The sequence below is a fragment of the Tursiops truncatus genome, chromosome 9, assembly GCF_011762595.2.
Source record: "Tursiops truncatus isolate mTurTru1 chromosome 9, mTurTru1.mat.Y, whole genome shotgun sequence".
Lineage (NCBI taxonomy): Eukaryota > Metazoa > Chordata > Mammalia > Artiodactyla > Delphinidae > Tursiops > Tursiops truncatus.
The window spans coordinates 84,455,485-84,464,480 of record NC_047042.1 but is presented as its reverse complement, the minus strand read 5'-3'; the positions used below and the strand labels follow the sequence as shown (position 1 = coordinate 84,464,480).

General features: G+C 50.6%; 1 pseudogene; it reads right to left on the bottom strand.

Annotated features, from left to right (window-relative positions):
• Positions 1 to 6,869: 6,869 nt before the first annotated feature.
• On the bottom strand, positions 6,870 to 8,477 carry LOC101339062 (cleavage stimulation factor subunit 1-like; annotated as a pseudogene).
• Positions 8,478 to 8,996: the final 519 nt, after the last annotated feature.

Here is an 8,996-nt window from a genome sequence, read left to right as displayed (position 1 = left end):
AGCACACGCCAGCCAGTGGGCCTCTGGGGAGCCCATCCCTCTCTGTCAGCAGCCATCCAAACTCTGGGCAGCCACGACATGTCAAGGAAAGGATGGGCACAACAGAGCATACAGAAGCAACTTCCTTTTTTCCTCTTCCAATGAGCAAAGAGAAGAGAAACTGCAGTCTGCAAGGTACCTACCCCTACAGACTGAATGGAGTCAGTCAGATCTGAGGAATGGGGTTGCTGGTCGGGGCCATATCAGTTAGGAAGCCAGCTGATGGGTTTTTGAAGCTCATGCAGTGTGGTGAATCCCGTACTACTGAAACCAAGCAGAGGCTGTGAGGCCCTCCAGGGTACAAAAGCCTTTCCGTGTCCCCTGTTTCTTGTTTGTAGGAAAAAGCTCCAGCTTCCTAGACTTTCCCTGAATTCCAAAAGGCAGATTCAAACAGTTACTAATTAGGGGAGGGAAGAAACATAGAAACAAAGGAAAAGTTGTCAGGAAACAATCATGCAGCTTGGGGCAGGGTCCTGGTTCCTCCTCAAGAGATATACAGGATGATCTGATACAAACATCTCTGAGTTCTTCTACGGGAACTACGGCCCCCAACCAGGTGGAGGGTGATAACTTTAGGCTGAGCACAAGCACAGGGACCCCAGACTAGTCAGAACCAGAAGGCTGATGATGAGATTCCTGGAACATCACCCTGGTTACCTACCCACCAACCAATCTGAAGAGTCACACCACCTGCAGCCCTCATTCCAAATCTGTCTTTAAAAACTCTTCCCTGAAACCCATGAGGGAGTTTGGGCCTTCTGAGCATGAGCTGCCCGTTCTCCTTGCTTGGTCCTTGCAATAAACCTTTCTCTGCTCCAAATTCCGACTTTCTGGTGGGCCTCACTCACTGTGTGTCAGGCACATGAACTTGGGTTCCACAACACTACACTGCAGAGCATCCATGCCGTGGTTCTCAAACTGGAGCGTGCAACAGAATTATCTAGAGGGCATGTTATAACACAGATTGCCAGGCCGGCCTCCGGTCCCTGGCGCGTTAGGATGGGGGTGGGGCCTGGGCATCTGCATTCCTAACAAGTTCCCAGGCAATGCTGATGCTATGGTCAGGGACCTCACTTTGAGAACTATTGGGAGAGGGTTTCCCCTGACCTCAAGGAAGTTACCAATAATTTGAGGCCAATATACCCCTGAGTTCCCAAAGACAATTCCAAAGCCAAAACTACCATGAATACCATGCAGGGCTCTGAGGCGGGGTCTGTCTGACACCAAGTAGGGAGGTGGGGCTGGTCAAAGAAGCTTCCTAGGGAAAAGTGACTCAAGCGAGATGGTGAATGTGATAGTGGTGAAGAAGGAGCAGGGAGTCTGTGAAGTACCATATTGAAATGGGAGTTGGGGGGAGGAGAGGAAGGGAGGTGTCCTCCATGTTGGACGGGATAAGAGTCAAGGGGTGAGAGCACTGTTTAGGGCGATGGGTGGGATAAAGGGTGGGCGAGGGCAGCCATGTTGAAGGACAATGGGCGGGGTGAGTTGTAGAGGCTAGGAAGAGGGGACCCTTGAGTGCCATGCCAAGACCCCTGGGCCAGGTACTGTGGCCAGAGAGTGCTGCTGTGGGTTTTAAAGTTGCCATTGGCGTGACCAAGCCAGGGCTTGAGGAAAGTTATTCTGGCACCCAGCAGGGAGCAAGGAGAGCCTGGGCAAGTCTACCAAGTTGGTAGGTCAAGGCAAGCAATGAGCGAGGTAATTTCGCTTATCGTGTCATGTGATAATTGGTGTGGTCCTACGTGGGTTGTGTAATCCAAAGTGTTATCACTACCAACCCTTCCTCCAACAGTTACCTGTGGGTTGTTATTTTTTCTGTTTTTTTCTCACTTTCTGAGGGATCGCAGCGACCCCCAAAGAACCCAGCATCCTACCAGGGAGGGAGGCGAGGTTGGTGTTAAATAAACAGGTAGTGAGGGCTGGCAGGCGGTCGCCCAGACTGCCGGGGTCCCCAGAGCATTGACTATCACGCTCTGTCTCAAAGATGTTTTAAAATGAGAGCTCCCTGGGCTCCTTCCCAGTTTTCTTTACTCCCTGTAATGTTCTGGAAGCTTATTCCCATCCATTCAGCCTCCAGAGAGGAAGGAGAAAAGAGCCCCGATCCAAATGAGGGTTCCTCTTAAAGGCCTCGGTCAGAAAGTGAAAATGTTCCCATTGCCCTGGAGTGGGTGGGGTGCGTCGTCCCTTCGACCCGCCATTACGGTGGCTATGGACGAGGGGGGCGGCCAGGCAGACACTGGTCTGCCCAGTGGAAGCTACTCCCCAGGCCCATCCTACCATCTGGGTTCACAGAGGTATCTTCTTACAGGAGCAGGAGAACAGGAGGCTGAGCAGGGAGATTCATAATTTCCTTTCTCCTCAGATAGAAGCTTTTAGCGAGTGGGCCGCAGGCCAGGAGGAGAAAGCCGCCATCCCCATCAGCAGTGCCCATGGAGCTGAGCCAGAGGGTGGGGGAGATGCTGTTTGAAGGAGACGCTTTGGAAATTCCTCACATTTTTTGGCCTTTGTCTCTGGGCATTGAGATGAAGATCCATGTTTGACTCTGAAAGAGCTCCCAGTCTCTCCTTTGCATTCAAAAGGAAGATCCCAGCAGAGAGCAGAAAGAATTCGGTGGCTGTTTTCTCATCTCAAAGACCACCTGAGTCATTTGGGGGTAGGGGGTACAGTGGGGGAGACCGGTTTTATTCTGCTGCTTCTTCACCTCATTTTCCTCTCGCACCTCTGGCCCCGGCCCCAAGCCCAGGTCATCAGTGATGTCAGTATATGGTGCTACTTTCTGAGAAGAGCTGTCCTCCAGTACTCTGGGTTCTCAGGGAGCATCAAAGGCACCTGTGCGCTGGCAGAGACGACTGGGAGACAGGATGCCTGGGTCCTGAGGGCTCTGTCAGACCTCCAGCCCACCATTGTGGACCTGATGTCACATTTCTCCCACCTCCCAACACAGAGAAGAGTTTGGCCTTGTCCTCCCACTTCCCATCCCCAGAGTGGTGAGGGCACCAACGGGGACAGTCAAACCATGTTCAGTGTAAGAACAGCATTCGCGAGGGACAGGGACACGATGGCTAGGCTCCATCAAGAGATTAGCCAGAAGCCCCCTTTGGCCCGTGATTTCAGACTCCACGTACGGAGGTCCAGCACGGCTTTGGTAGTTGTGAACAAGATCCCTCCGTTATCAGTTCGAGATCTGTGTCCTCTCATTCCTCCACTGAACTGGCGCCCCTCTCCCACCAGATGCTTTTGCATCCAAATGAATGGATTCACAAGCAGCTGGGGAGGAGAGGAGAGTGGGCGCTCCGTGCTGTGACTCATCCCAGCGCCCCTGAACGCCATCACTTGCCTTTCTCCGCTCACTGCTTTCCTGATTCCAGGACTCCAGATCGCCTATGCTCTGAAGCACTTGAGTTACCATACCCCTTTTGTGACCAAAATGAAGGCTTCATCAAGGGACAGCTGGCCCAGAAGGAAGGGAGACTCTGCAGATAAAATGAAGCAGAAATTTCTTTGACAGTATTTTCTCAACCAACCCCTCTCAGAGACCCTTGGACATGTTGTCAGGTTTTGTCCTCACCAGCCCTCCCCCACAGACCTGGTCTTCCTCTAAGAGGGATAAAACAAAAACAAAACCTAAGTTAAGGGCAGCAGCTGTTGGTAAATGAGTTTGTCAGGTCACCACCAACTCACTGCATGACCCCAGGCAAATCACTTAATCTCTGAGCTTGCATTTTCTCCTGTAAAAAATAAAGGGTTGGACAAGAAGACCTCCAAGATCCCTTCCAGACATGACAGCCCAAGTGTGAGCTCCACATCTTACCACAGGGTCAACTCATCCTCTTCCCCCTTCCTCTGTTCAGGTGCTGGGCCTCCCTCCAGGACTGGCTGTGGCTGGAATCCAGTATCTAATTCCTTCATGATCTCAGTCCCTATATGGGTGGCTGCATAGTGAGAACCACGGGCAGAGGACAGCCGCCCTTCTGTGCGACGTGGGCTCCCTAACCAAACTGACAATTTCTCCAGACACTGAAGGTATCACAGTGTTCCGCAAGGGGGTCCCTTTCTGAGCGCTGGGGCCACAGACTAAACAGACACTTGGAACTCATCTGGATTCTGGCAACTTCTCCAAAAGCCTGTCTACACCTGCTTTTTGGGGTTCTACGTCTGTCCGTGTGTACAGATGATCCTGATACTTCAGTAGATTGATCCTATTTTCTCCTTCCATTGGCCGCCGAACTTCTCACGTTTTTCTATAGGTAACAGATGGTGGCTGGGCCCCCGGGGGGCAGCTTCTGTTCTAAATCTGTCTTCCTGGAGGTCAGAGTGAGCACAGCCAACCTTCAAAAACACATGTCTAGGGGGTGAGGGGGAGGAATTGGGAGCTTCGGACTGACACACATGCACGAATGGGACTATGTATAAAATAGATAACTAAATGAGAACATGCTGTAGAGCACAGGGAACTCTAGTTACTGCACTGTGGTGACCTAAATGGGAAGGAAATCCAAAAAAGAGGGGATATAGGTATACGTATAGCTGACTCATTTTGCTGTGCCGTAGAAACTAACACAACATCGTAAAGCAACTACACTCCAATAAGAATTAATCAAAAAAAAACAACACATGTCTAACACCAGAAGCATTGGTGAGCGAAGTACATTTCACCAAAATCTCAGTGGGATGACAGAGATTATATCACACATCACAGCACACCACAAAATTCGATCAAGCCTCCTCATTAGACATCTTTAGACATCTTGTTCTCTCCCCAGAACTCTTCTGAAAGCATCACTTTATCGTGTAGCTCACGCTGGGCGGATGAACAGATCTCCGAAGACCTCCTATAATTGCAGCTCCCTTTAAAGATGCCATGCTGCCCCGCATGAGCTATGGTAGGTGGGCTACAGCTGATTGGACCCAAGGGTGAGCACCTGACCAGGGGCTGCCTCTCTATTGGTCAGCCAGGTGTCTTATGAGATAGCTTAGGCCTAGGGCTAGTGATACTTGAACCAATCAAATGCATCAGCTTAGGGAGTTGGGATGCGACACAGAGGGGGAGCCAAGTGGTTGTCTGTGAGAGAAGCGGAGTGACAAAGAAAAGCAAGGACCGAGAGAGAAATCATTCCGTCAGTGGCAGCAGAGCAGAGTCGGATCAATGCTCCTGCTGGTAAGAAGCTGCAGATGCAGGGCTATGCACACTGTGTCCCCAGTACCTACCTCACAGGCCCTCAAGCCACAGTGGTTTCCTGATAAAGCTCGTTAAATGGGGCTGTATGTGCTCCTGAAACACCTCTGCGCCCTGAACCACATCCCATGTGTTTTCGCACAGGTTAGGTGTGCTGCTCGTGGGATTTCAGGTACCCTTCCTAGAGTCGCAGTCTGTGAAATTGAGGCCCCGAGGGAAGTGTGATTTCCAGATCTGAGGCTGGGAGGGAACATAACCGAGAGGCTTTCCTTTCCCACCAGGCCCATCTCAGACCCTCAGTGAGGACAGTTATCGCCCCTGGTGCCCCGTCAAGAGAAATCCCATCTCTCTCTTTCTCTCTCTTTGGGTGATGAGGACCATTCTCAAGCACCTATTATTTTGTTGGGTCCTGAGTCCACTCCACCCAATGTGCTCCGCTCCGACCGGGCCATACAGTTCGAGGGGAGTGAAACTGGAGAAGAATGTGTGGAAGTTTGTGGCTTTCATCTCTTAAACAAATAGCAAATTCCTTGGGCTGCTGCTGCTGGAATCAAACAATGATGTGTTGGGGGGAGGCTCTACAGCGTTGCCTTAGCAACACCCAGGCTGTTTTCAGGCAAGGTCTAGTAAAAGAGGAAGGAGAACAAAAACAATAAAGGGACGAGTCTGGATGGGGTCCAGGAACGGGGGTCTTTTGGCTGAATGTGTTTTGTGCTCCGCCGTGTTTACAGCCCTCCTTTCAGCTAAGTTTCCTCTGGGCTCCCCCAGTGCATTCCACCGTCAGTGAGGCTGTCCACTAGAATACTAATGTGAGGCTAAGAAAAGACAGCGTGCCACATGAGGAGTGGGTTAGGAAGGGAAAGACATCACAGCTGGGACCACCTAAGTGGGAAGTGACACGTGTGAAGCCCTCCAGGCTGGCTCTTGAAATCATGAAGGTCATGGGAGAAAGAGGGCAAGGTTCTTCAAAGGTGACCAACGCTTGGGCCTTAGGCAGAGCAGAGGCCTGTATGGTGGCAATCCATCAGACCCTTGCTACACAGCGTGGTCCGTGGACCAGCGGTAGAGGCGTTACCTGGGAGTTTGACAGAAATGCAGAACATAGGGCTGCCCCAGGCCTACTGACAAGGGTCTGCCTTTTTACAAGCCCCAGGTGGTTCATGTGTTCACTGCTGTTTGAGAAGCGCCAAGCGGGACCTAAGTCTTGTCTCTCCCAGGTTCCTGCAAATCTGTCACTGCCTTTGTCATGTCACAGCAGACTACCACCCACACAAAAACAGGCATATCCAGTTTGCTAATGATGCATTTTGGTGGGTTTTTTTTTTCATGATAGATCCATTTGAGGTCTAGAAAGCACTTTAATACTCTATCCTTCTTCAAATGATCAAGAGAAATAGCAAGTCCTGTATATACAAAACCGATGAAAATCACCATGTAATAATCAGTGGGTGCAGAACAACCGCACAGATACGTGTTTCCATCTTTTTCCACCAAGATTCTCCATCAAGGTAAAAAAAGGCTCCTACAAATCCCAGAAGGACGTAGAGGTGGCAGCACAACTGCCAGAGATGGTACAACGACTTACCACTGAAGCTGGACACAAGGGGAAGGAGGGGCAGAGTCCTCGAGAAAAGAACCCTGCTTAACGCAGGCGGCTCTAGTCCGTGGTCGACCTCTCGTACCGAAACCGCGCCCCGAAGTCGTTGCTGCAGGTCCCAAAGCCGGGGTTGGTGGGCGAGCGCATGATACAGTGCACGATGTTGTTGTGGCCCAGGGAGAGCAGGTTCCGGCGCTCAGCCATTCTTTTTTTTTTTTTTTTTTTTTTTTTTTTGTGGTACACGGGCCTCTCACTGTTGTGGCCTCTCCCATGGCGGAGCACAGGCTCCGGACGCGCAGGCTCAGCGGCCATGGCTCACGGGCCCAGCCGCTCCGCGGCATGTGGGATCCTCCCGGACCGGGTCACGAACCCGCGTCCCCTGCATCGGCAGGCAGACTCTCAACCACTGCGCCACCAGGGAAGCCCGCTCGGCCATTCTTGAGTCCCAGCAGCAGAGGCTGATGGTCCTCTAGTCAGGCAGCAGCACGCAGTCCTCCGTGTGGTTGAAGACGGACTACATCTGGTGCACCTGCTGTCTGCTCAAGCCAGCACCTGTGTATCTGACCAGGGTTCGCCCTGTTGATATTTCTCAAAGTTTAGCTACAGTCTTCTTCACTTGACAGAATGTATTTTGAATTTTTGGAAAAAATGGCAAAACAAACTTCAGCATCATCGTGTGCTTTCTCAAAAGTTGTGATGCATCGATTTGAAACACCATCCCATAATTTGATGCAGCCGTCCTTGCTACCAGTCACATACATATTGGCACTAGGATTGTAATTAACGGAACATATGGCATCAGTGTATTGATCTTGAGGACTGCAAGAGACAAAGAACTGACATGTGTTGATATCATGAAGTCGAGGAGTAGGCTGCTGAGCCCCAACAAGTAAGGTCTCTAGAAGGATGGAAGGAGATGGAGCATAACGTTTCAGCCTCCTGAATGTATCTGAAGGCTCTTTTTGCAGCTGGTTTGGAATAATCAAATAATTTAAGAGTATAATCCCTTTAACCAGAGGCGAGGATCTGTTCTGTTGGGTGGAAAGCGAGACACGTGAATTCATCCACGTGGTCGTAAAGAGTTGGAATCACTGGGTGGTTTTCCATGTTCTGCTGTGCAGTCTCGTTCATCATGCCCTCTATTGGCATGGCACTTTTGGCCAACATTCTTTCTGTGTCAAGTATTTTTATGGAAGCATCAGCAGATCCAGTAGCTATTAATTGCCCATCTCTATTATAGGTAGCTACACGACATGGTCCTTTACAGGATGTGACATAGCATGTTTCGTACTCCGAAGCCTCTGGGGACATAATCTGGACATCTGCATCAAACTCCAGGTAAATTCCTGTGCCAGGGGCAACTGTATCTGACGGACGAATTGCATAGTGAACTGCAGTATCATCGTTTTCCATTCCTTGTATTATATCACCTAGAGATACTGTTAACATGGTGGTATGAATTCTTCTGGACCTTTCTCCATGCACACAGTCGTTTCATTTCTAGTTTGATGAATGCAGGAGCTGCTCCGAGGGTGCACAGACAGACTGAGGCTTGATTTCATTGATGAGGCCATTAGCAGTGTTGATGCAGCCGTCATAGAGCAGCTGGCTAACGATCAGCTTGTAGAGCTGCTGGCGATCCTTCAAGCCCACTTTGGTTCTGTGCATCGGGGAGAAGAGGAAGAAAATTTCCCTGCCAAGGGCGCGTTCTAGAGATTCGTTCACCTCCTCCGACTTTATCTCCTACGCGACAACCCTGACGGCAAGGAACTGCTGCCTCACGGACAAATCCGGTCAGATCCGGAGAGCACCGCGGGTCTGGCGGCAGGTTGGCGCCACCACTTCCGGGGCCTTACGGAGCAAGTGCGCCTGCGCACCGTCTCCGCTGGGGCGTGACTCAAGCCGTGGTGTTTGTTTTTTAACCCTGAGTTTTTCGTGATGATAATGACAATGATGATGCTGATGATGAAGATGACATTAGATACTGTTAGGGGTTGAATTGTGTCCCCCGAAAAGGATATATTCAAGTCCTAACCCCCAGTACCTGTGACTATGACCTTATTTGGAAATAGGGTCTTTGCAGATGAGATCTAGTTAAGATGAGGTCATTAGGGTTGCCCTAATCCAATGACGAGAGGAACAGATTCTTCCTCTGAGTCCCTAAGGAGGAACCAACCTACTAACACC